The 23974-nt window shown below is 36.3% G+C and overlaps 1 pseudogene across 1 annotated transcript; it reads left to right on the top strand.

Moving 5' to 3' along the window:
* Positions 1-12207: 12207 nt before the first annotated feature.
* On the top strand, positions 12208-23962 carry LOC149250975 (UNC93-like protein 1 pseudogene; annotated as a pseudogene). Its single transcript, XR_016265440.1, has 3 exons — positions 12208-12447; positions 12562-23496; positions 23588-23962. The product of XR_016265440.1 is annotated as an UNC93-like protein 1 pseudogene (transcript).
* Positions 23963-23974: the final 12 nt, after the last annotated feature.

Consider the following 23974-nt stretch of genomic DNA (forward strand, 5'->3'; position numbering starts at 1 on the left):
CTTCCTCGTTCCTCTTTTCGCTTGGATTGTATGCCATTTCTTCAGTTTGACTGTGGTTTCAGATTACTCTAAGGTTTCTCACCCTTTGTTGTTCTGCTGCGCAATTCCTCTTGAGCTTAAGTATGTGTGTTCTTTCATCACTCTCGCTCCAGAGCTTTCACTTTGATCCTTCGAATGGTTTCAAAGGTTGATTACAATCCTATGTATTATTATTCTCCTTTATGTATTTGCATGGACTCTTCCTTCACACATATGTTATACAGAATACTCTGATTCATACATAATTCATCATTCGATACTCAAACCACACACTTATACGATTTCGGAATTAATATCTGTATATATAAATAAACATTTACGTAGTCTCACTATCTTTGGCATAATCTTCTAATGTTAGTGGCCTCTGTTTACAATCTTCCCATAGGCTTATAGACACCCTCTAACTGGCTAACCTATCCAACTTGTCTCTGTATATGCCTTTTTGGCTTGCATTTATACAAAAGGATTCTAAAACCAATTCTTGGTTTAGATCCATAAGCTTCTCAACAAAATCCTAAAATCTCTTCCTGATCCCTAAGGATCCTCTCCAATCCACAAAATCATGAACTAACTCCTAATCTGAGTTTTACAATCAATTCTCAAATCCCTCAGTTCTCTCAATTATCCTAAATCTCTCATATTCTCCTATATTTGAGAACATTTACAAATATGTCTCACAATATTAAGTTAAATCCTATTCTAGCTTCTCTCAATAAAATCACTCAAAACTCTTAATACGTACATTAATTCAATACATAGGAAACCAACTTCCTTGAAATACAAGAACCCCTATGTTTACTAAAATACAATGATATTTCTTGAGCTAAATGCTCCTGCATCAAACTCCCATCTAAGAAAATTTATGACCACCTAGTCATAAGTCTGGATAATTGATTCCTCCTCGATCCCAGACTTTATTTTGTAGTCTATCTTTGCTTGTCAACTGTTCTATTGCTGCTATTGTCTACTGATGTTCTCAAGGTCTCCATACCTTATGCTATAATTCTCCACTTTCCATGATTTCATAGTATACTAGTTTCTTCCTTTTGTTGTCACTCCTTTCCTTTCTTGTTGTTATCTTCTTCTAAGACACTTTCATCATTAACCTTTTTATCAACTCAATTTCCCTATCCAGTATATCCTTTGTCTACTAATTGTCTTCAACTCTTGATTTATGAAATATCATTCTTGATGCCACCCTTACATCATTACCCTCTTCTTCATTATTGTCTTGCACCTTTTCAGTTTTTGCCATATTGTCCTTTAGCACAAATTTCTACTTCTGTTCTCTATACGTGTCAACTTCTTCTTTTTTTTCATTTATGACAACTTCTTTGTCATCCTTAATCAACAATTTATCTTGAACATTTATCCTCTGTTCTTCCAATTTCCTCCTTTGAATGTCTAACTCTCTATATAATTCAATGATTTTATTTAGAGTAAACTTTGGAAATTTTACACTATCTACCATTTCTTCATTTTCTATTGACCCATCATCACATGGTCCTTCTTCCTCTGCGAAATATTTCTTAACATACTTCAGTAGATGTTCTTCCTCTTCTTCTTTCATTTGGTTGTCCACCTATGCCAAATACATTCTAGTTTCTGCAACAAAATCTACACTCATAAGAGAATCGTCAAAAATAAAAAATATAAGGCCTCTGTACCTCTTCTTCTTCTTTTGACAACTTTTCAGTATGTTGCTCTATTATCTCCTTTAACTCCTCTGTCAGCACATCAGTATGCTGATTCAAACTCAAACAACTCTTGAGACTGTCAACAAGTCTCGTTCCAACACCATCTGTTTTAATGATGCCTCTATGTGCTTATCCACTATAGCAAATTATTTCTTTCCCAATCTCCTGGTGATATTCTGCTTCAAAATTTTCATTTTTTGGAAGGTATTCCTTCATTTTTTTGACAACTTTAAAAGATTGCCTATTTTCTTCCAAACCTACAACCATACACAAATTATCAGTTTAAAATCACAAGACCTTATGGTCTCATTTTATGCTTCAATCATCAAGTCTTCTATCTGCTCTGAATCATTCATATGATCCAACTCGTCTGGCTCTTCATCACTTTCAAAAAGTAATGGTCCACGTTCTAGTTCACATATCAAAACTTCAACGTCTTCTTCAACATCTCCCTTTTGTTGTAGCCCAACTCCTTAGAATTTATCTGTTTCCAATTTTCCATCTAAAATATATTCAAGTTCCCTCAACTCCTTTATTAACTGTGTATTCACCTACTGATTCCTCCTCTTGTAGACTCTGGCACTTCACTTTGTTTCTCGTGACATAACCACATTTCTGTCCCGTTTCATTTCCCTACAACATTTCCATTAATACTTGAAGCTAATCTGCTATCTCGACCATTTCTTTATCATATTATTCATCACTCATTCTCATGTCATTTGCCTTGGAATCATTCTCCTTTTGTCCTCTGCTATGATTCTTTCAGAACCTTTGTTGTGACTGTCACTAGTCATCATCCTCTCCATCTCTATGAGTTCCTCACTCACTTCATTATGAGTTGCACTAAAGCCTCTACAATAGCAAGTCCTTCCTGTTGTCACTTACCTCATCAAGCTCTCCTCTGTACTCAGCCTTTAGGCAAGCACTTGGTTCTCTCTCTTTGGAACCTCCTTTGAGAAATTCTTTTTGCTCCTCCTAGCCTTCAACTCATCTATAGTTTATAAGAACACAACTGTCCTCTTTATCCAATCTCTACTGGAATTCCTCAAGGTTCTACCACATTCTACTTTCACTTTGAAATTTTACCAGCTTCTTTTATCTCTTAGCAATTCTACCCACATCCAATGTGGAATTTCCTTTGGGAGTAGCAACAATACTCTTGCATCAATACAAAGAACACAACTTTCCAATCTTTAGATCAAATTAAAATAAAACCATTTCATCTCACCTTCAAGATCTTTGTCTGATATTGTCTCCCCATTCACATGCACTTTGAATGGACTATCCTTTTCATTAGCCTTTAGTTGTATCTTCAAACTATGTTACTTCAAGAACTTGCAAACATCCCTCTTATGGTATAACTACTGTAATCTTGCTCTAGAATTTCACTTATTCAATATCTGCTAATCATTAGATAGATTTGCATACCTTTTCTTGTCTTCAGGATCCCACCATTCCTGTAAAGCTGTTTCAGTAGATCTTCATGCTTCCACTATGAAAACTTCAACATTCAACTACTGTTAATCAGATTTAGAATCTGGTTCTTTCTTTCAATCTTTCAGCTTTATCTTGGAAAATATTAACTATCGACAACAATTTCTCCTTCGTTGAGTATTCTTCCACTTAGAAATCCTTACCAATTTCCTTCATTACAGCTTCTTAAGGCTTGATCTTCTTTCGCTGAGATACTTCATTAACTGCAACTATCAATCTTCAATCTATTTCTTTATCCAACAAAACTCAAATCACAGATAAATGAAACAATACCTGCATCATTTCACAAGTAGTCTCCATCCACTCTTCACATTCGAGTAAATCTCCAGTCTTCAAAACATCGTTGTGGATTCTTTATGTTTCTACAATCTCTTCTTAATTCTTACTCATCTGCCTCTAAGAACTTAATTGTTCTCCAATTTCAATTCCGAACTTTTCACAATTCCAACTATACGAATTCATTGGCTATAAATCACTTGCTCTACTTTTCTCAAAATCTGAACATTCTATCAAAATGCAGAAATTACAAGATTAGTATTCCTCTTACCAATCTCGGAGCATTACCCTGGTCGAAATCACCAACTATCAGCAATACTTTGTCCCTTCATTTGCACGCAGAACCTTCTTCTGCTCTAATACCACTTGGACACAGGAAACCCTTCTATTACCCACTTTATGCATATTGATGTGCATAAACCATTTTTCCCCACAAATTAATATGACCTACATGTTCAAATCCTCATTAGATAATGGTTAAGGCCCCTTTTATTAAAACTTGGTAATGATTTATCAAACTAACCGCAAATCAACCCTTAATCAATCCTTTCATCACAGGAGTTAATGACTCTTATAATCCGTTTATTAAGCTTTAATATTCGCACTCTTTATACATCCGCAATCATTAAGCTTTCATTAAACCTTCATTAATCTTAATGCCCGCACATATAACTAAACCCCATAAACCTTTATTAACTTTGGGTCATACATAGGCTTCACCCCCAAATCAACTATCGATGATTTAATACTATTATAAACCTTTTATAATAGAATTCTCAGAAATCATGCATAGACTTACCTTTTTCTGCTTCTTCCTCAGACTCTGCACATTACCCGATGCTTCTTTATCGCAATCACAATCACAATTCTATGCAGGTCACATTAACACGTGACTTCCTCCATCGCATCTGATATTTGATTACACATCAGATTCCAAAATACAATAAATTGTGTCCATTACCTTCTCAGGTCTTCTCTCATCACATGTTGCAAAGCATCTCAGTCCACTTACATCACACTTCACAATGTCACACATCGCAATTGCTTAGGGCTCAGTACATTACCATGGAATATTTTTGATGCGATCAAATCTCTGATTGCATCTGAAATCACAATCACCCATTGCATTTTTCATATTACAAGACTTGTCGTCCAAGGTTAAATCCTCCCTTTGGAATATTGCGATGCGAGATTCAACAGTCATCCTCCACCATTGATTTGAATGCCTGATCCAACAGTTAACAATAAGATCACATTTCTTAATCACAACTCACTTGCGGCCAAGGTTTACCCAGTGCTATAATATGTTGTGATGCGACACAACTTACTCCCTTCACTGCGACTTAATCCTGTTCATTGATCTGTTAGATCCAACGGTTACTGTGTATCAATAATTTACTTCCTCATTCCTCTTTTCACTTGGATTGTATGCTTTATTCAATTCGAGTGTGGTTTTAGATTAATCTAAGGTTTCTCGCCCTTTGTTGTTCTATTGTGCAATTCCTCCTGAGCTTAAGTATGCATGTTATTTCATCACTGTCCCTCTAGAGCTTTCAATTTGACCCTTTGAATGGTTTCAAAGGTCCATTACGATCCTTTGTATTATTCTTATCCTCTATGTATTCTCCTGTACTTTTCCTGCACACATATGTTATACAAAATACTCTAATTCATACATAATTCACCATTCGATACTAAAACCACACACTTATACAATTTCAGAATTAATCACTGTATATATAAACAAACATTTGCACAGTCTCACTATCTTTGGCTTGATCTTCTAATGTCAGTGGCCTCTATTTACATTTTTCCCGTAGGCTTACAGTCACCCTCTAACTAGCTAACCTATCCAACCTCTCTCTGTCTATGCTTTTTTGGCTTGCAATTATACAAAAGGATTCTAAAACCAATTCCTGGTTTAGATCCATAAGCTTCTCAACAAAATCCTAAAATATCTTCCTCATCGCTAAGGATCCTCTCCAATCCAGAAAATCATGAACTAACTCCTAATCTATGTTTTACAATCAATTCTCAAATCCCTCAGTTCTATCAACTATCCTAAATCTCTCATATTCTCCTATATTCGAGAATATTTACAAATATGTCTCATAGTATTCAATTAAATCCTATTCTATCTTCTCTCATTAAAATCACTCAAAACTCTTAATAATTACATTAATTCAATACTTAGGAAACCAACTTCCTTGAAACACAAGATCCCCTATGTTTACTAAAATACAATGATATTTCTTGAGCTGAACGCTTCTGCACCAAACTCCCCATGTAAGAAAATTTACAACCACCGGTTCATAAGTCTGGATAATTGATTCCTCCTGGATCCCAAACTTTATTTTTTAGTGTACCTTTGCTTCTCAATTGTTCTATTGCTGCTGTTGTCTTCTGTTGTTCTCGAGGTCTCTATACCTTATGTTGTAATGCTTCACTTGCCATGCTTTCATAGTCTACTATTGTCTTCCTTTTGTTGTCACTCCTTTCCTTTCTTAATGTTATCTTCTTCCGAGACACTTTCATCATTAACCTTTTTATCAACTAAATTTCCTTGTCTAGTATATCTTTTCTTTGTTGATTATCTTCAACTCTTTACTTTGAACTCTCATTCTTGATGCCGCCCTTACATCCTTACCCTCTTTTTCACTATTTTCTTGCACCTTTTCAGTTGCTGCCGTATTGTCTTTTAGCACAATTTTCTTCTTCTATTTTCTGTACCTATCAACTTCTTCTTGTCTTTCATTTATGACAACTTCTTTGTCATCCTTCATCAACAATTTATCCTTTGTTCTTCCAACTTCCTCCTTTGAAAGTCTAACTCTCTATATAATTCAATGATTTTATTTGGTGTAAACTTTGGAAATTTTACACAATCTCCCATTTCTTCATTTGTTATTGGCCCATCATCACATGGTCCTTCTTCCTCTGCTAAATCTTTCTTAACATCCTTCAGTAGATGTTCTTCCTCTTCTACTTTCATTTGGTTGTCCACCTGTGCCAAATATGTTCTAGTTTCTGCAACAAAATCTACACTCATAAGAGAACCGTCAAAATAAAAAATATAAGACCTCTGTACCTCTTCTTCTTCTTCTAGCAACCTTTCAGTATGTTGCTCTATTCTCTCCTTTAACTCCTCTGTCAGAACATCAGTAGGTGGATTCAAACTCAAAGAACTCTTGAGAGTGTCAAAAAGTCTTGTTCCAACAACATCTACTTTAATGATGCCTCAATGCACTTGTTCACTATAGCGAATTGTTTCTTTTCCAATCTCCTTTTCATATTCTGCTTCAAAACTTTCATTTTCTGAAAGGTATTCCTTCAGGTTTTTGATAACTTTAAAAGACTGCCTATTTTCTTCCAAACCTGTAACCATACACAAATTATCAGTTTAAAATCACAAGACCTTACGGTCTCATTTTATGCTTTAGTCATCAAGTCTTCTATTTGCTCTAAATAATTCATATGATCCAAATCCTTTGGCTCTTCATCACTTTCAAAAATTAATGGTCCACATTCTGGTTCACATATAAAAACTTCAACATCTTCTTGAGCATCTTCCTTTTCCTGTAGCTCAACTCCTTCAAATTTCTCTGTTTCCAATTTGGCATCTAAAATATGTTCAAGTTCCCTCAACTCCTTTATTAACTGCATATTCACCTGTTGATTCCTCTTCTCTTGTAGCCTCTACCACTTCACCTTCTTTCTCATGACATAACCATATTTCTGGTCCGTTTCATTTCCCTGCAACATTTCCATTAATACTTCAATCTGAACTGCTATCTCAGCCATTTCTTTATCATATTCTTCATCACTCATTCTCATGCCATTTACCTTGGCATCCTTCTCCTTTTGTCCTCTGCTATGATCTCCTTTAGAACCTCTGTTATGATTGTCACTAGTCATCATCCTCTCCATCTCTATGAGTTCCTCACTCACTCATTATGAGTTGCGCTAAAGCCTCTACAATAGCAAGTCCTGCATGTTGCCACTTACCTCACCAAGCTCTCCTCTATACTTGGTCCTTTGGCAAGCGCTTGGTTCTCTTTCTCTGGAACCTCCTTTGAGCACTTCTCTTTGCTCCTTCTAGGCTTCAACTCATATGCACTTTCTAAGAACACAATTGTCCTTTTTATCCAATATCTATTGGAATTCCTCATGGTTCTGCCACATTCTGATTTCACTTAGAACTCTTACCAGCTTCTTTTATATCTTACCAATTCTACCCACATCCTCTGTGGAATTGCCTTCGGGAGTTGTAACAATACTTTTTCATCAATACAAAGATCACAACCTTCCAATCTTTAAATAAAATTAAAATAAAACCATTTCATGTCACCTTCAAGATCTCTGTCTGATATTGTCTCCCCATTCACCTGCACTTCGAATGTACTATTCATTTCATTAGCCTTCAGTTGTATCTTCAAACTATGTTACTTCAAAACCTTGAAAACATCCCTCTTATAGTTTAACTACAATAATCCTGCTCTAAAATTTCACCATTCTTGCAAATATGTTTTAGCAGATCTTCATGCTTCCACTGCGCAAACTTTCAACATTCAAGTACTCTCAATCAGATTTAGAATTTGGTTCTTTCTTTCAATCTTTCGGCTTTATCTTTGCAAAGTTTAACTATCGACAACAATTTCTCCTTTACTGAGTTTTCTTCCACTCAGAAATCCTTACCAATTTCCTTCATTACTACTTCTTAAGGCTTGATCTTCTTTTTCTGAGATACTTCATTAGCTGCAACTATTAATCTTCAATCTATTTCTTTGTCTAGCAAAACTCAAATCAGTGTTAAATAAAACAATACCTGTATCATTTCACAAGCAGTCTCCATCCACTCTTCACATTCGAGCGAATCTCCATTTTTCAAAACATCATTGTGGATACTTTATGTTTCTGCAATCTCTTATTAATTCTTACTCACCTGCCTCTAAGAACTTAATTGTTCTTCTCCAATTTCAATTTCAAACATTTCACAGTTCCAACTATACGGATTCATTGGTTATAAATCACTTGCTCTACTTTTATGAAAATATTAACATTCTTTCAAAATGCAGAAATTACAAGATTAGTATTCCTCTTACCAATATCCCAGCATTACCCTGGTCGAAATCATCAACTGTCAACAATACTCTATCCCTTCGTTTGCATGCAAAATCTTTTTCTGCTCTGGTACCACTTTGACATAGGAAACCTTTCTATTACCCACAATATGCATATTGAAATGAAGTGATTTATTAAAACTTGGTTGAATGATTTATTAAACTAACCACAGATTAACCCTTAATCAATCCTTTCATCATCGGGACTTAATGACTCTTATAATCCCTTTATTAATATTTAATATCGTCACTCTTTATACATCCACTATCATTAAGCTTTCATTAATCTTAATGCCCAGACATATAACTAAACCCCATAAACCTTTATTAGCTTTGGGTCATACATAGGCTTAACCCCCAAATCAGCTATCGGTGCTTTAATACTATTATAAACCTTTTATAATAGAATCCTCAGAAATCATGTGTAGACTTACCTTTTTCTGCTTATTCCTCAGACTCTACACATTACCCGATGCTCCCTTATCACAATCGCAATCGCAATTCTCTGCCGGTCACACTAACACATGACTTCCTCCATCACATCTGATATGTAATAACACATATGATTCCAAACTACAATGAACTGTGTCCATTACCTTCTTGAGTCCACTCTCATTGCATGTCGCAAAGATTCTTAGTCCGCTTACATCGCATTTTGCAATGTCAGACATCGCAATTGCTTAGGGCTCGGTACATTACCATGGAATATTTGTGATACGATCAAATTTCTGATCACATTGGAAGTCACAATCGCCCATTGCATTTTGCATGTTGTAAGACTTGTGGTCCAAGGTTAAATCCTTCCTTCGGAATATTGCAATGCGAGATTCAATAGTTTTCCTCCACTGTTGATCTGAACGCCCGATCCAACGGTAAACAATAAGCACGCATTTCACAATCACAACTTGCTTGCGGCCGGGGTTCGCCCATTGCTATAACATGTTGCAATGCGACACAAATTACTCCCTTCGCTGCGAATTAATCCTGTCCATTGATCTGTTAGATCCAATAGTTACTGTGTATCAATACTTTACTTCCTCATTCCTCTTTTCACTTGGATTGTATGCCATTTCTTCAGTTCGACTGTGGTTTCAAATTACTCTAAGGTCTCTCGCCCTTTGTTGTTCTGCTATGGAATTCCTCCTGATCTTAAGTATGCATGTTCTTTCATCGTTGTCGCTCCAGAGCTTTCAATTTGATCCTTCAAATGGTTTCAAAGGTCCATTATGATCCTCCCTATTATTTTTCCCCTCTTTGTATTCGCCTGGACTCTACGTGCACACATTTTTTATACAAAATACTCTAATTCATACATAATTCATCATTCGATACACAAACCACACACTTATACAATTTCAGAATTAATCTCTATATATATAAACAAACATTTACACAGTCTCACTATCTTTGGCCTCATCTTCTAATGTCTATGGCCTATGTTTACAATCTGCTCATAGGCTTATGGTCACCCTTTAACTGGCTAACCTATCCAACCTCTCTCTATTTATGTCTTTTTGGCTTGCACTTATACAAAAGGATTCTAAAACGCGTTCCTGGTTTAGATCCATAAGCTTCTCAACGAAATCCTAAAATCTCTTCCTCATCCCTAAGAATCCTCTCCAATCCACAAAATCATGAACTAACTCCTAATATGAGTTTTACAATCAATTCTCAAATCCCTCAGTTCTCTCAACTATCCTAAATCTCTCATATTCTCCTATATTCGAGAATATTTACAAATATGTCTCACAATATTCAATTAAACCCTATTCTAGCCTCTCTCATTAAAATCACTCAAAACTCTTAATAATTACATTAATTCAATACTTAGGAAACCAACTTCCTTGAAACACAAGATCCCTTATGTTTATTAAAATACAATGATATTTCTTGAGCTGAATGCTCCTGCATCATTTTCTTTGTTAAAAAAATGTCTTTCTCATATTATGTAGAATAAGGATTTGTAAACAACCCATCCCTTATTTCCTTTCTTCGTAGGGTTTTTCCATTGGGCACAGTCATTCTAGCATTCATGGATATGTTTGGTGGTTAACTTTCTATTGGGTAGTTTTTGTTTGGTTTTATTCTTTAATTTACCCTTGTCATTTATGGGTGTTCAGTTTTTCTCACAAACAACCAAAAAAATATCTTCATGTTGTGCAGGTATAGGTGGGAGCATGCCTCGATTATGTAAACTAGGTAAAATCTTGTTTTGTTTCTATAACACATTTACCATGTTTGTCTAATTTTCATCTTACAGGAGTCTTACTCGATCTCCTCTGTAATGAAGGTATTTTAAATATTCCTATGCTATCTCATTCGCATCCAAATCAAAAGGCACGGTCATCACTGGTGCTCCTTTATTGTGAATTCTGGGTCGGTTACATCTTCCTTCATGGGGTTTGAGTCAATTCACTACTCCATTGAGACTTTTTGATAATCGGGTTAAATGTGACTTGCTCGCACCACATGCCTCTTAGGTCAATTTAACTGTTACTTTCCCTACTTTGAAGGGGTTTTACTTTTTGCACACCTTCTTTCATTGGTTGCTAATTCGAGTCCAATGGGACAAAACTGTTGTGTTTTAGTTTCATGTTGAAGGCGTTGCTTACCTAGGTGCAGACCCTTGCGATATATTTATTGTATTGAGTTACATACCTCACACAATGTGATTATTTCTACATGCTTTTCACATCATATAGAGCATGGTTTTACTCCTTCTCTCTTTCATTATTATATCTTAATTATTATAAATATGAATAAATGTCATATTCTCCATCGTTGAAGTCCAACTGCCAATTTTTGTATTTGTCTGTATAAGTTTGAAAAGTATTTTAAGAAATACACAATTGGACAATTATTTTATCGTTACTGTATCGTGTGATCAAGGTCATTGCCATGCGGTAATATTTATTATTAGTCCCTGCCATCCGGCATCCGGCAGGGACTATTGTAATCGTTCAATGCCGACTTAACATTACTTGGGTGCTTTTCCGTCAGTTTATTAATCGGTTATACTAAAGTCGTGTGAGGCATCCCCAAAGTCTGGATTCGACCTTAGCGTTTGTGATCTTATTTGGCCTCTTCCCGAGGCGGAAGAGGCCCGAACATAGGTTAAATTGGTAATTGTGGCCATTTTCGTTATTCCTGACCGTCAACTGTTAGTGTTAATGCTAGCATTAATTCACTATTTGGTAAACGGCTTTGGTTATTTCCTAAAGTATTTCGTTATTTCCTAAAGTATATGCTATAGTTATTAACAGGTGTTGTCGTGTTGTTGCAGGGTATTGATAGCTGCATCGCTGTCTCTCGGCTGGCATTGACGGGTGGGTAATGAGGTTCTATAAGGGTTTTCTCTCAGAGCCTCGACTGAGTTTGTTTGAGCTGCCGACACTGATTTGAAACCGCCTGAAGCTTAATCCTTTCGGTTACAAACCCTACGAGATCTGGAGCGCTTGGGCTCAGTTTGGCGAGGAAGTTTCTCCTTCCAAATGGTTCCGCTACGATTCCCCGTGACTCAGGTGTTATTGATTGCGCTGGTCTGCTTTTGCTGGCCCGGCATGTTCAACGCTCTCTCTGGAATGGGGGGGGGGGGGGGGGGCGACCAGGAAAACGACCAGGCCGCGAACGACGCCAACACTGCCCTGTACACGACGTTCGCAGTGTTCGGCATTTTGGGTGGTGGGATTTACAACCTCCTCGGCCCTCACGCGACCCTCTTCGTTGGCTGCTGCACTTATGTCCTCTATGTCGGTTCCTTTCTCTACGACAATCATCATCAGACCGAGACGTTTGCTGTTATTGCAGGTGGCGTTCTGGGCGTGGGAGGCGGATTGCTATGGCCTGAAAGCTAGAATGCAAGCCTGTAAAAGGCCACTAGCCAGCAATCCAAAGCCATCGATCCCAGCTAGCTATTATAGCAAGAGCGGTACCAGCAAGCCAGCCCGCCGAAAGAGCTTTGCCCGGCCCTATACCCACCCAGGGATATAAGTCAAGCCATCAGTAAGCGCCTTAATAGATTCTCTGGGGTCCTAGAGGACAAGAAGGGCAGATACATTTCTCTGTTCTGGAGTATATTCAATCTGGGAGGAGTCATAGGCGGTTTCGTTCCCTTTATATTGAATTATCACAGCACGGCCGAGTCCGTGAGCGACGGGACCTATATAGCCTTCATGTGCTTCATGGCCACTGGGGCTTTTCTGAGTTTGGCCTTGCTTCCACCCAAAAAAGTGGTCAGGAGCGATGGAAGCAGGGCTACTCTGATTAAGTATTCCAATGTAAGCACCGAGGCCATGGAAATTCTCAAGCTATTCTTCAACTGGAAAATGCTACTGCTCGTCCCTGCTTCATGGGCCTGCAACTTCTTTTACACTTATCAATTCAATAACGTCAATGGAAAACTCTTTACGGTGAGGACCAGAGGGTTCAACAATGTGTTTTACTGGGGCGCACAGACGTTCGGATCTGTGGCAATTGGGTATGTTCTTGATTCCAGCTTCCAGAGTAGGAAGAAAAAAGGGTTTCTGGGCTTGGCCATCGTTGTAGTGCTCAGGACTGCAGTATGGGGACTTCTTCTCACAAAACCATTCGCAGGTTTCGACAGACCACAGGAGGACGTGGGGATTCATTCGCTGTTCAAAGAATAGTAGAGAAAGCTCAGTTCCGCAGGGATGAGTTCGTGAAGGACCTGGCTGACACGCGGGCACCGGCGGGCGCACAGTGAAATCCCGCGGCCACAATACCACACACAGCCACCATAGTATTCCACGTGACTCGATCAGGGTTATAGCCACTAGACTTCATTTTATCAAACACTAACATCATCTTTTGGAATTTTGCCTTTTTTCCGTACATTGCAATGATAGCATTGAAAGTGCACAGATTAGGGATGACAACCTGCATTCTTCATCTGTGTGAAGAACTCCAAGGCTTTCTCCTCTCTTCCTTCTTTCCCAAATGCAGATATCAGGATTGTGTATGTAAAAACATCAGGCTCCACTCCTTTATTTACCATTGTATCCATCAAAGCAGCAGCTTCATTACAGAATCCAGCAGTACAGTAAGCTGAAATCAATTCGTTATAGGTGACAGTATCAGGTTGGCACTCTTTGCTGCTCTCCATTTCTGTCAAAATTTTGAGAGCTTCTCCATGCAACCCTGCTTTTCCATAGACATTAAGAAGAGCATTGTATGTGATTCTACCCGGGGGACATCCCTCTGCCTTCATCTCTTTGAAAATATTGGATGCTTCTTCACACAGCTCTCCTCTGCCACAGGCAGCTATAATGGTATTGTAGGTGCATTCATCAGGCTTAATTCCCCGAGTTTTCATCTGCTCAAAAAGTGATACAACTTTGTTCCAAGAATTACCCATCTTGCCGTATACATCAAGCATTACATTGTAGGTGACAACATTTGGTTCACATCCACCTTCCTCCATTCTCTTGAACAGAGAGATCGCTTCTCTGTACATAAGATTCCGGGAATAAGTAGAAATTAAAGAGGTATAGGTATAGGCATTCATCGGATAACCTTCTAGGGGAAGATTATGAAACAAGTCAGTTGCTTTAGAGCATTGAGCCTCTATGCCTAAAATCCTGATCATGACTGCAATTGTTTGTGCATTTGGCTTGTGATCCTCGTGGTTTCTTATCCATTCAAATACATCTAGGGCCTTCTTCCATTCTCTAAATTCACATAGTCCCTTTAAGATTGCCAGAAGATCCCCTTCTTGTATTAGGGCCGAATCTAGAATTTCACCCAAACTCCCATCTTGTTGAAGAATTGAGTGTAAAAGAAACTCACCAGTTTCTGAGAGCTCTTTCCTCCATGACTCGCTTCCGAATGTGCCATTTCTGGAGTCGACAACGGCCTTACCTGAAGAAGCGATTCAAGGATCAGATTTGCAAGGTCTTCTCTTCAACTGCTGGTGTCATCTCAGCAGCTTTCACATTACTTTGTTCTAAAGCCGTAACTTCAGCTGAATTTCATTTAACATAGCATGCAAAGATGAGAGCTCATTTTCCTTATCAGAAATCTTACAATGAGCATCAGCTGACTCGAATGCATGCTAATTGTTTTTGTGCAATATAGAGTTCTTGTTCCTTTTCTGAACAAGTTGACAATGCCTGATCTGCTACAGCCATAAGTTGCTGCTTTTCTGATTCTACCCTGGCCTTGGTAACCTCAATTGCTTGCTAGGATACGATCATTTCATGGACCTTTTGATCTTTCTCTTTCAGCTCAAGATCTGCTTTCTGTAATTTGTCCCACTGATGCTTTCTGGAAACGGACCACTGCTCTTTTCTCTGCCGCTGATGCAGTAGCTTAGCAAAATAAGTCATTTTCTTTTGTCTTAAATGCCAGGATAAGAAAGAGAAACAATATACTTGTAACAATTTGATGGAGTAACCCCCCCTTTGATTACCAGTGTTTTATAACAATTTGATGGAGTAACCCCCCCTTTGATTACCAGTAGACAAAACATTCAAAGTTTCATTTATTGGCAGTTCTTCAAGCAGTGTGTTCTAATTTGGTGCCCAAACTGCAAGACATATCAACTTCTCCTCTTAAGATCATGTTATTCTCCTCCAACTGAAATATGTTTCTGTTGGATTCATGTAGTTTTACATTAAGAGAATCAATCTCTGTGTGTAGTGCTTTCAGCTTTCCTAATAGTGCCTCTACTTGGCAAGTATGCAAAACCAATGCAGCACTACCTTTTTCAGTCATAATGGACATAATTTCTTCAAGCCATGAATTTGGTGCTTTTAGGCATGTGGGTTCGAACCCAGTTCGTAGATATGTGATCAGTGCAACTGGCTGTTACTGGTTATGGCCTGTTGGTTTCTTGCAAATTCATGTGCATCTGCTCTTGCATTGACACAAATTGCTCTTCCTTTTTCTGAAAAGCTTTTTTGGTTCTTTGAACTACCCTATATCGGATTAATGAAGCACTTAGGCAAGGAACTCCAACTGCAGTAGTTTAAGTTCTTTTTCTCTATGATTTACCTGATCTTGCAAATGCTTAATCTCAGTAATAAGGGATTCAATTTTATGCCTTCCCTGCTTCTCAGCCTTCCTCAGTTCCTCTTTTTCATCTATTGTTCTTTCCATCTCCATCTCAGCTTCCTTTAAGCTTGCTAGAGCAGCTTCCATTTCTTTTCTTACAGATAAAATAGTTTCATCTTTCTCAAAGAGATTTTCTTTGAGATTTTGAGACTCCAATTTCATTCTCTCCAGTTCTGACTTGATATCTCCATTTTGATCTTCCTTCAAAGTAGACCGTGGAACAGCTTCTGAAACTTGTGTAACTTGCTGATTTTGAAGAATTTCCACCTCTTTCTCCTTTTCAACAAGGGCAGTATGCAGAAGCTCAACCTTAGAAGAGAGACTCTCCCTTTCACTTCTCCAGTGTTCTTCAGAACATTCAAAATCATTAAGTAACAAAGACAGAGCATCCACTTTGTCCTCTGTTGATTGTAGCTTCAGCTGAATTTCATTTAACATAGCATGCAAAGATGAGAGCTCATTTTCCTTATCAGAAATCTTACAATGAGCATCAGCTGACTCGAATGCATGCTAATTGTTTTTGTGCAATATAGAGTTCTTGTTCCTTTTCTGAACAAGTTGACAATGCCTGATCTGCTACAGCCATAAGTCGCTGCTTTTCTGATTCTACCCTGGCCTTGGTAACCTCAATTGCTTGCTAGGATACGATCATTTCATGGACCTTTTGATCTTTTTCTTTCATGGACCTTTTGATCTTTTTCTTTCAGTTCAAGATCTGCTTTCTGTAATTTGTCCCAAGCACATTTCAATAATGTCTCACTCTCTTTAGAGGCTTGCCGAGTACACGAAGAACTATGTGCAGGGACTAGCTGCTTCGCAGCCCACCTTGTTTTCTATATAGTTTGTTTTATTTCATATATAGGCATCCAAGAATAATAAAAAAACATCTTGCTATACTCTATAGGAGGAGAAAAAGGAATTTTTTTTCTTTATCCGCAATAGTTGTATTAAGATTTTGTTCTCCGTATTGTATATGTTTGACATGGATGGAATGTTTTCCCAATCTGATATTCTATCTATTTATATATGTTTGGATGAGAATTAAATATATAGTCAGAAGATTTATCTACATCATACATTACAATTACTGTATAAATGTTTATTGTTTTTTTATATCGTTCATGCTAGAATCTCATTACGGAAAGGTAATTACTATCATTGTATGCCAAATTATGATTTTAACTACTAGTATACCTTGTTAGATTAAATAAATATTTTAGTAAGTTATTTTTATTTGTATAACTTACCCCTGCATCTCCTCTCTTCTGTAATTTTTAACTCTTAACCCTCAGTGCGAGCAGTTATATTCTTGCAGTGAGAAAGTTTCCGCAATCTGGACATTCACTCCATAAAATTTAAAAAATATATTGATTTCTATATCGTCTTCCCCAAATTGATTCTTGTGGTATTACTACTATTTAATATTTTGTCTCTTCACAATCTAACTCTCTTTGGCTATCACACTTAGTCAACTGTCTTATAATTTTATTTATTTTTTACAATAAATAAAAGTACTAATAACAGATCCATGCATCATGTGACTAAACCAGGTTCCATCCCCACATTATTCCCAATACAAAATACATACATATTAAAAATATATACCATTCCCAAACCGATCTAACTTTAGAATTAAAGTCATAGAATACAGTAAAATTCTCAGAACTTAACATCACAGAATATAATAGAATTCTTAGAATTAGAACTATAGATTACAGTAAAATTCAAATTTGAGATACACATATATTTATAACCAAAATTATTTTAGAGTATAACATATTCTTACAATTTTTCACACTGAGGAAATAAATCAACAGATAATATGACGGTATCATTAATGAGACCGCACTTGGAAACTTCACATCTTGCAACCCAAACTAGAACTGTAATCCTCCAGTTCACCCTTGAGCTGAGATTCCCTTGCCAGGGAATCAACAACCTCTATTGATCCCTTCAATAGGTATTTCCTTCTTTCATGATTAATTTCCTTCATCAACGTCGTACTTTTGTGGTCCTTTTTATCCAATTTCCTAGGCTTTTCCATAAAAGCCTGCCTTTCTCTCCCATGACGCTTTATGCTTATCCAAGATTAGCATATTTCCCCAGCTAAGTGATTTAATGGATTTTTCTCTCCTATCCATTAAAACTTATCTAGAATCTTATCTAGAATCCTTATCATGAAATAATTATCCTAATCTCATTTACCAATGAGATTTTTTATTTTTTTCTTTGGAAAGAATCTCATATTCAAGTGTTTCATTCCCAAGTACTTCAATTCCCTTTATTTATTTATTAATAAAATTATTTATTTATTTACATAAACCTTTCAATATACTTCATGGATTTACTGCCATTCCTACTAACATCATTCAGTTTGAACAAAGAAAACAAATTACAAAAATGAAGGAGTATTACATTCTTCCCCCCTTTTAATTCACATTGTCCTCAATTTTTATTCCCTAGTTACTTCCCTCAGGAACAATGTTGGATAATTATTCTCCATTTCATATTCCCACTCCCATGTAGCCTCTTTGGGAGTAAAAATCTTCCATTGTACTTCAACCCGAACAATGATTCGATTTTGGAGCCAAATCTCTTTTCAATCTAGGATAATAGAGAGGTTATGCCATAAAGTCTCCTTTGGGTTCCACCTGTAACATTTTCCAATCAAGTATGTGAGAGTTATCATGTACATATTTCTTAAGTAACAATACATGAAAACATTATGAGCTATAAAATTACTCGGTAATGCTAATTGATAAACTATTGGTCCAATTCTATCTAGAATTTTGAATGGCCCATAAAATATTGGTGCTAACTTTGGACATGTTCCCATTCTTAAGGTATGTTTCCTTGGTTTTCCCCTCAAATAAACATGATCCCCAATTTTGAATTTCCTGAGTGTTCCCTTTTTTTCCGCATATATTCTATGTCGTTCCTGTGAATTTTTAATATTTTGTTGAATTCTCTGTACTATCAGAGAAATTCCATCTTTTCTAAATATAACAATGGGATGCCTCCTATATTTCATTCCTACACCCGTCACTTCAGTACCAAGTGTGTCCACTTCACTTTATTTTTTCCAATGGATCAACTCTAAAGTCCGCATACCCTTACATTTATTTCATGCTCCTTTTCTAGCACGTTTCCATACATGCTAGACATGTGCTTCCTACATTTCACCTGCACCCAAAAAGCTATCCATATGCATCCAAACAGGGCCATTAAACTTCATATAGCATCACATCAATAGCATAGATCATTTTCGTACATTAATTCATGGTTATACTAGTGACATGGCCATTATTGAATGCAACATTTCAAATATGGAATTTCCACTTTTCCTTTCATATTGCTTTCAAAGAGAAAATAATAATTAATGGACTACTTCCATCATTTTATCTTATGCTTTTATTTTGATACCATTGTATCAAATATACATCTGTCATGCATACCTAAGTGTAGGATAACCTACTATCTTAGCCACTTCCATGGTTATATCTTTCTAGTTTCAGTTTAAGGTGGACCTAGTCAAGTCCATTCTTATGGTTCTGCCATTATTTCCATATCCTTTAATAAACTGAAAAAAGTATGAGGACATAAATAAGGAATTCACAATACCAACATACATGAATAAGGGATATTTTGATACATTTAAACTTCAGAGTTTAAGCATTGAGTGTACTTTCACATATCTTTAATACTCATTTTTACTTTACCTCCCTCCCTTGACTTGTATAATTTGGATTGCACCATTTAGCAATTTTCATTTTAAGTTCTATTAGGCTTCTCCAATAATTCTTATTAGGATTTCTAGTTTTCATGGTGATATCATTAAAATCCACCAATTTATAGTCATTTTAGTTCAATAGGCATCTAATTTATGAAGTTTCTGACGAAACCAAAATACTAATCTCTAATCCTACAAGGTTTTTATATTGAATATTAATTACCACTCAAAGATTTCTTCACTCTTTTCATGGTCTATTCAATTTCACTGGAGAAACATCATTTTTTCAGTCTTGGTTTCATCTTTGGTTTGTTTTACCTTATTTATTCATATGTAAGGCTAATGGTTTATTCATCATTTCAACACTCTCTTTCAATGCCATTGTGTTTTTATAGCTTCCTTGGGCTCTTCAAATATCAGTATGACAACTGTTCTCAACTTGATAGTCTATAATTGGTTTATATACTTTCTTATTTTTGTGATTACTTTATCCATTTACCACAATTTTCAGTAATATTCTATCTTGTCTTGCTTATATACCACTTATATAGTAGATACTTGACATTTGTCTTTTCTCATGTTGAATCTTTCTTCATCTGATGTTAAATATGTTTAAACAGAGGAAGAACTTTTATAGGTTACCAATCCATGTCAAAGTCTTCTTACAATTTTGTGTGTACCCTATCCTATAGGATTGAATTTGAAACTTAATGTTTTATGTAGAGAAGTAGGTTACTATATATTTTCCTCTTCATTTCTTTTCCTAACTCATAAGACTAGAGTATCTTATATTGTAGGCAGGGAATAACATTTGAGTAGCATCAATGATGTGGAATTTTGTTGATTTCCACTATTATTTTCCCAACTCCTATTCACACACAACTTAAGTAGTTTGTTTGTGTAGTTCACCATTCCACAATTATTACAATCCGCCCATATAGACCAAATTATGTTTACTACAACTTTTTTCGTATGGGTTACTCCTACCATTTATTTCAGAGTGGCAATAAGGATGATTCTTAGAGACAACATTCCATTAACTTTGATTAGTAGGCTTATAATAAATCATCGTCAAACCTGAAGTTATGCACAAAAAAAAGTGCCACTCATTCTTTCCATTAGCTTTATAGAGTACTAAGTGTCTCATTCCTAAGGAAGCAAGGATCACTTTGTGAACAATCAGTTGAAGCATAAATGTGGTTGCATTGGTAATTGAAAATCTAGACTTTGCCATTGAGTTAAAGCATAAACCTAGAGAAAAATGGAGTAGAACCTTTCATGGTGTTGCACAATAAGGGAACATGATCTTTACCTCTTCATGCATATCCTTCCACACAACATTCTACCAAGTTGAATGATAAAGAGTCAATCAGAACAAATTGAGATCAACCAAAGGAACTTGGTCAGACATAACTAGACTGGATACACAACAAGTGCAGGATTTGCACTCCTTCAACTTTGTTGTTGTCGATCTTTCATAAACTAGTAGAATCATGGATTGTTGAATAATAACTATGGGTTGTTCCTATGCTCTTTGATGCATCTTTTCCAACCAATAGAAGATTTTCCCTGACATCTATAGGTTGGTCCTAGAATACTTCTCTAGCTCCGGAAGAATGACCTAATACATAGAGCAACTGAGAAACTTATTCTTCAACAACGATAACTTTTGAATGTCCAAAAAAATCTAGAAACAATTATATATCTTTGGCTACTACTATAATATACGTAGATCCAACAATTTATTCGTCGTCTTAAGCACTATGATATTCTCATACAAAATCTTGTAGATGAGGCTACAATAGCATAAAATAAATCATATGAAATCATACTTAGTTTTACAATAGATCCCATTAGGTAAAATGGTTGAACCTAGGGTTTTGATATCATCTTTAATATACCTAGATTTCATACAATAAACTTTTTTATTTTTTTATTTTTTTTGTGATAATGTAGATTGCAGTCCATATATTTAAACATTAGCGACTTGAATGTCTTCATAAATCCTTATACCTTGTCTTATCTAAGTCTTTGTTGTAACCCTGGAACATACTCATATTGGTCCAAGACATGGTGTGATTTGGTTTTTTTCCAAAACTAATAAAATTGTTGCTCTTATTCATAATAAATGATTATGTCTCCCTCATCTTTAATTGAGAGCATTTGAACTTCCTTAATTAACCTAAAATGTTAAATTTCTTTTCTCAAGTTATGGTTGACATGTCTTTAGGCAATAAATACACCTTTTTGTATATATAATAGGTATATATATACCAGACCAGGCGGTTAATTTCCAATTCGTGGTATTAAATACATCCATCCTCATGTTTGTATTTCTCTCACTATATATGAATGGATTTCAGGTCTATATCGTCACATTTTATTATTCCCTTACTCTCTTATAATGAACAGTATGTTAGTCATAACTCCTCGAGCTAGTTTAAGGATACATGCCTTTTGTCGGTTTTATTCCATGATAATGTCATAACGTATGTGCCTTTATATTTGTCCCTAGAAAGTTATCATTGTTACATGGTCTTAGCCAAGTATTCCCTTTCACTCTGTATTTAAGAGATCTACCTTATTTTCCAAGTTTAGTATAAACATTGAATGTATATGAGGGGGATACCCTCTTATCCATATAAGACTAATAATATTATCTCATTTGGTATAGCTATAAGGAGTGCACCTACTAGACGTTATACCATACCTTATGATTTGCTTCTTCATATATTTAACTATCAAATTTCTATGTATTGAGGTTAAGCAACATTCATAATTTCGTCGTTAACTCCCATACTGACTGTACCACTTATCTTTGGGAGGTTAACCAACTAATAGACTTTCACCACACCTGCCTCTGTCACATGGACACCATGTGACCGTTGTAGTAGCATCTGGACGATTGAGGTGAAGTGGTGAAAATAAAAGGTCACAATTCACCTACGAACCCTAAACCCTTTTGAAACCCTAACTGCTTAGTTTATGAGCCATTTTCATTGTTGTTCTCTCTGTCTGATGGCATCGCTCCACCCCTCTCTGTCCCTACTCAGAATTTGGCCTTTTGTGAATGCACTAAGATCATGAACCATAGCAAAACTCCACATTCCTCCATCATGGGTCATTCTCAGCGTTCTTATAGGTGGTTTGTTTGTCTTTCCGATGGGTTTCATCCTTTTTATTCTATAGTATTTATGTGGCTGGTTCCCACCTCTTAGCTCAAATTTTTAATATTTTCTCCTTGGTTGACGCCAATACGCTTGGCGACTTCATCTGGTGTGAAGCCCAACTTTGGGAGACTGTTCCATCACGGTTATTTTTCATTTATTCAGAGGTGGTATTTCATGGTTTCTTTCTGGTTAATTTTTTTTTTCCCAATCTCAATTTATTCTTGCTCAATCAACTGGGTTTTTTCTACGTTCGTGTTCTCTTCTTCCTTTTACAGAAAACATAGGAGAATAATCCCCCCAACTTCGTGGCACTCAGACACTGGAAGAATGTGTAAGTATAGCTCCTATAATCCTCTAGTTTGTTTGCTTATATTTTTCCTTAGGGTATGGTAAAGAATTACATTGTAATGGTGGTTGGGTTACAATTTAGAAATTAGGAATTTCTAATAGAAGTGTTTTTCTAAGTGATTACGTTTGCCTTTACTATGATGGATCCTCATGATTGTCTCTATTCTGGTGCACGAACGATAATAGGACTGAGGCTGGCCTCATTTAACAATTCTAAGTCTAGGAAAGGAAAGTAATTATTTTGGGTGTGCTCTGGTGGTTTTCTTTGTTAAAACAAATGCCTTTCTGGTATTATGTAGAATAAAGGTTTGTAACCAACCCCTCCCCTGTTAAATTTGTTTCTTTGTAGGGTTTTTCCATTGCGTGCAATTGTTCTGGAATTCATGGATACCTCTGGTGGTTAGCCCTTCCCCACGATAGTTTTCACTTGGTTATTATTCTTTAATTTACCATTGTCATTTATGGGTGTTAAGGTTTTCTCACCAGCAACTAACATATTTCTTCCTATTATGCAGGTATGGGTGGGAGCATACCTTGACTCCGTAAACTAGGTGAAATCTTGTTTTATTTATATAATGCATTTATCATGTTAGTCTAATTTTCATCCTATAGGAGTCTTACTCGGTCTCCTCTGTAATGCAGGTATTTTAACTCCTCTGTAATGCAGGTATTTTAAATATTCCTATGCTAGCTCATTCACGTCCAAACCAAAAAGCGCAGTCGTCACTGACCCTCGGCTATTCTGAATTCCAAGTCAGTTACCTATTCCTTCCTAGAGTTTGAGTCAGTTCACTGCTCCACTGAGACTTATCGATAATCAGTATTAATGTGACTTGCTCACACTGCACACCTCATAGGTCGATTTAACTATTACTTTGCCTACTTTGAAGGGTTTTGTTTTCTTTTTCTGTATGCCTCCTTTCATTTAAGGTTGCTAATTCAAGTCCAATGGGATGAAACTATTGTGTTTTAATTTCATTTTGAGGGCCCTGGTTACCTGGGCAAAAACCATTGCTATATATTTGTGAT

This window comes from Pinus tabuliformis, chromosome 7 (genome assembly GCF_031772625.1).
Source record: "Pinus tabuliformis cultivar Carrire ecotype Pingquan chromosome 7, CPIR1, whole genome shotgun sequence".
NCBI lineage: Eukaryota > Viridiplantae > Streptophyta > Pinopsida > Pinales > Pinaceae > Pinus > Pinus tabuliformis.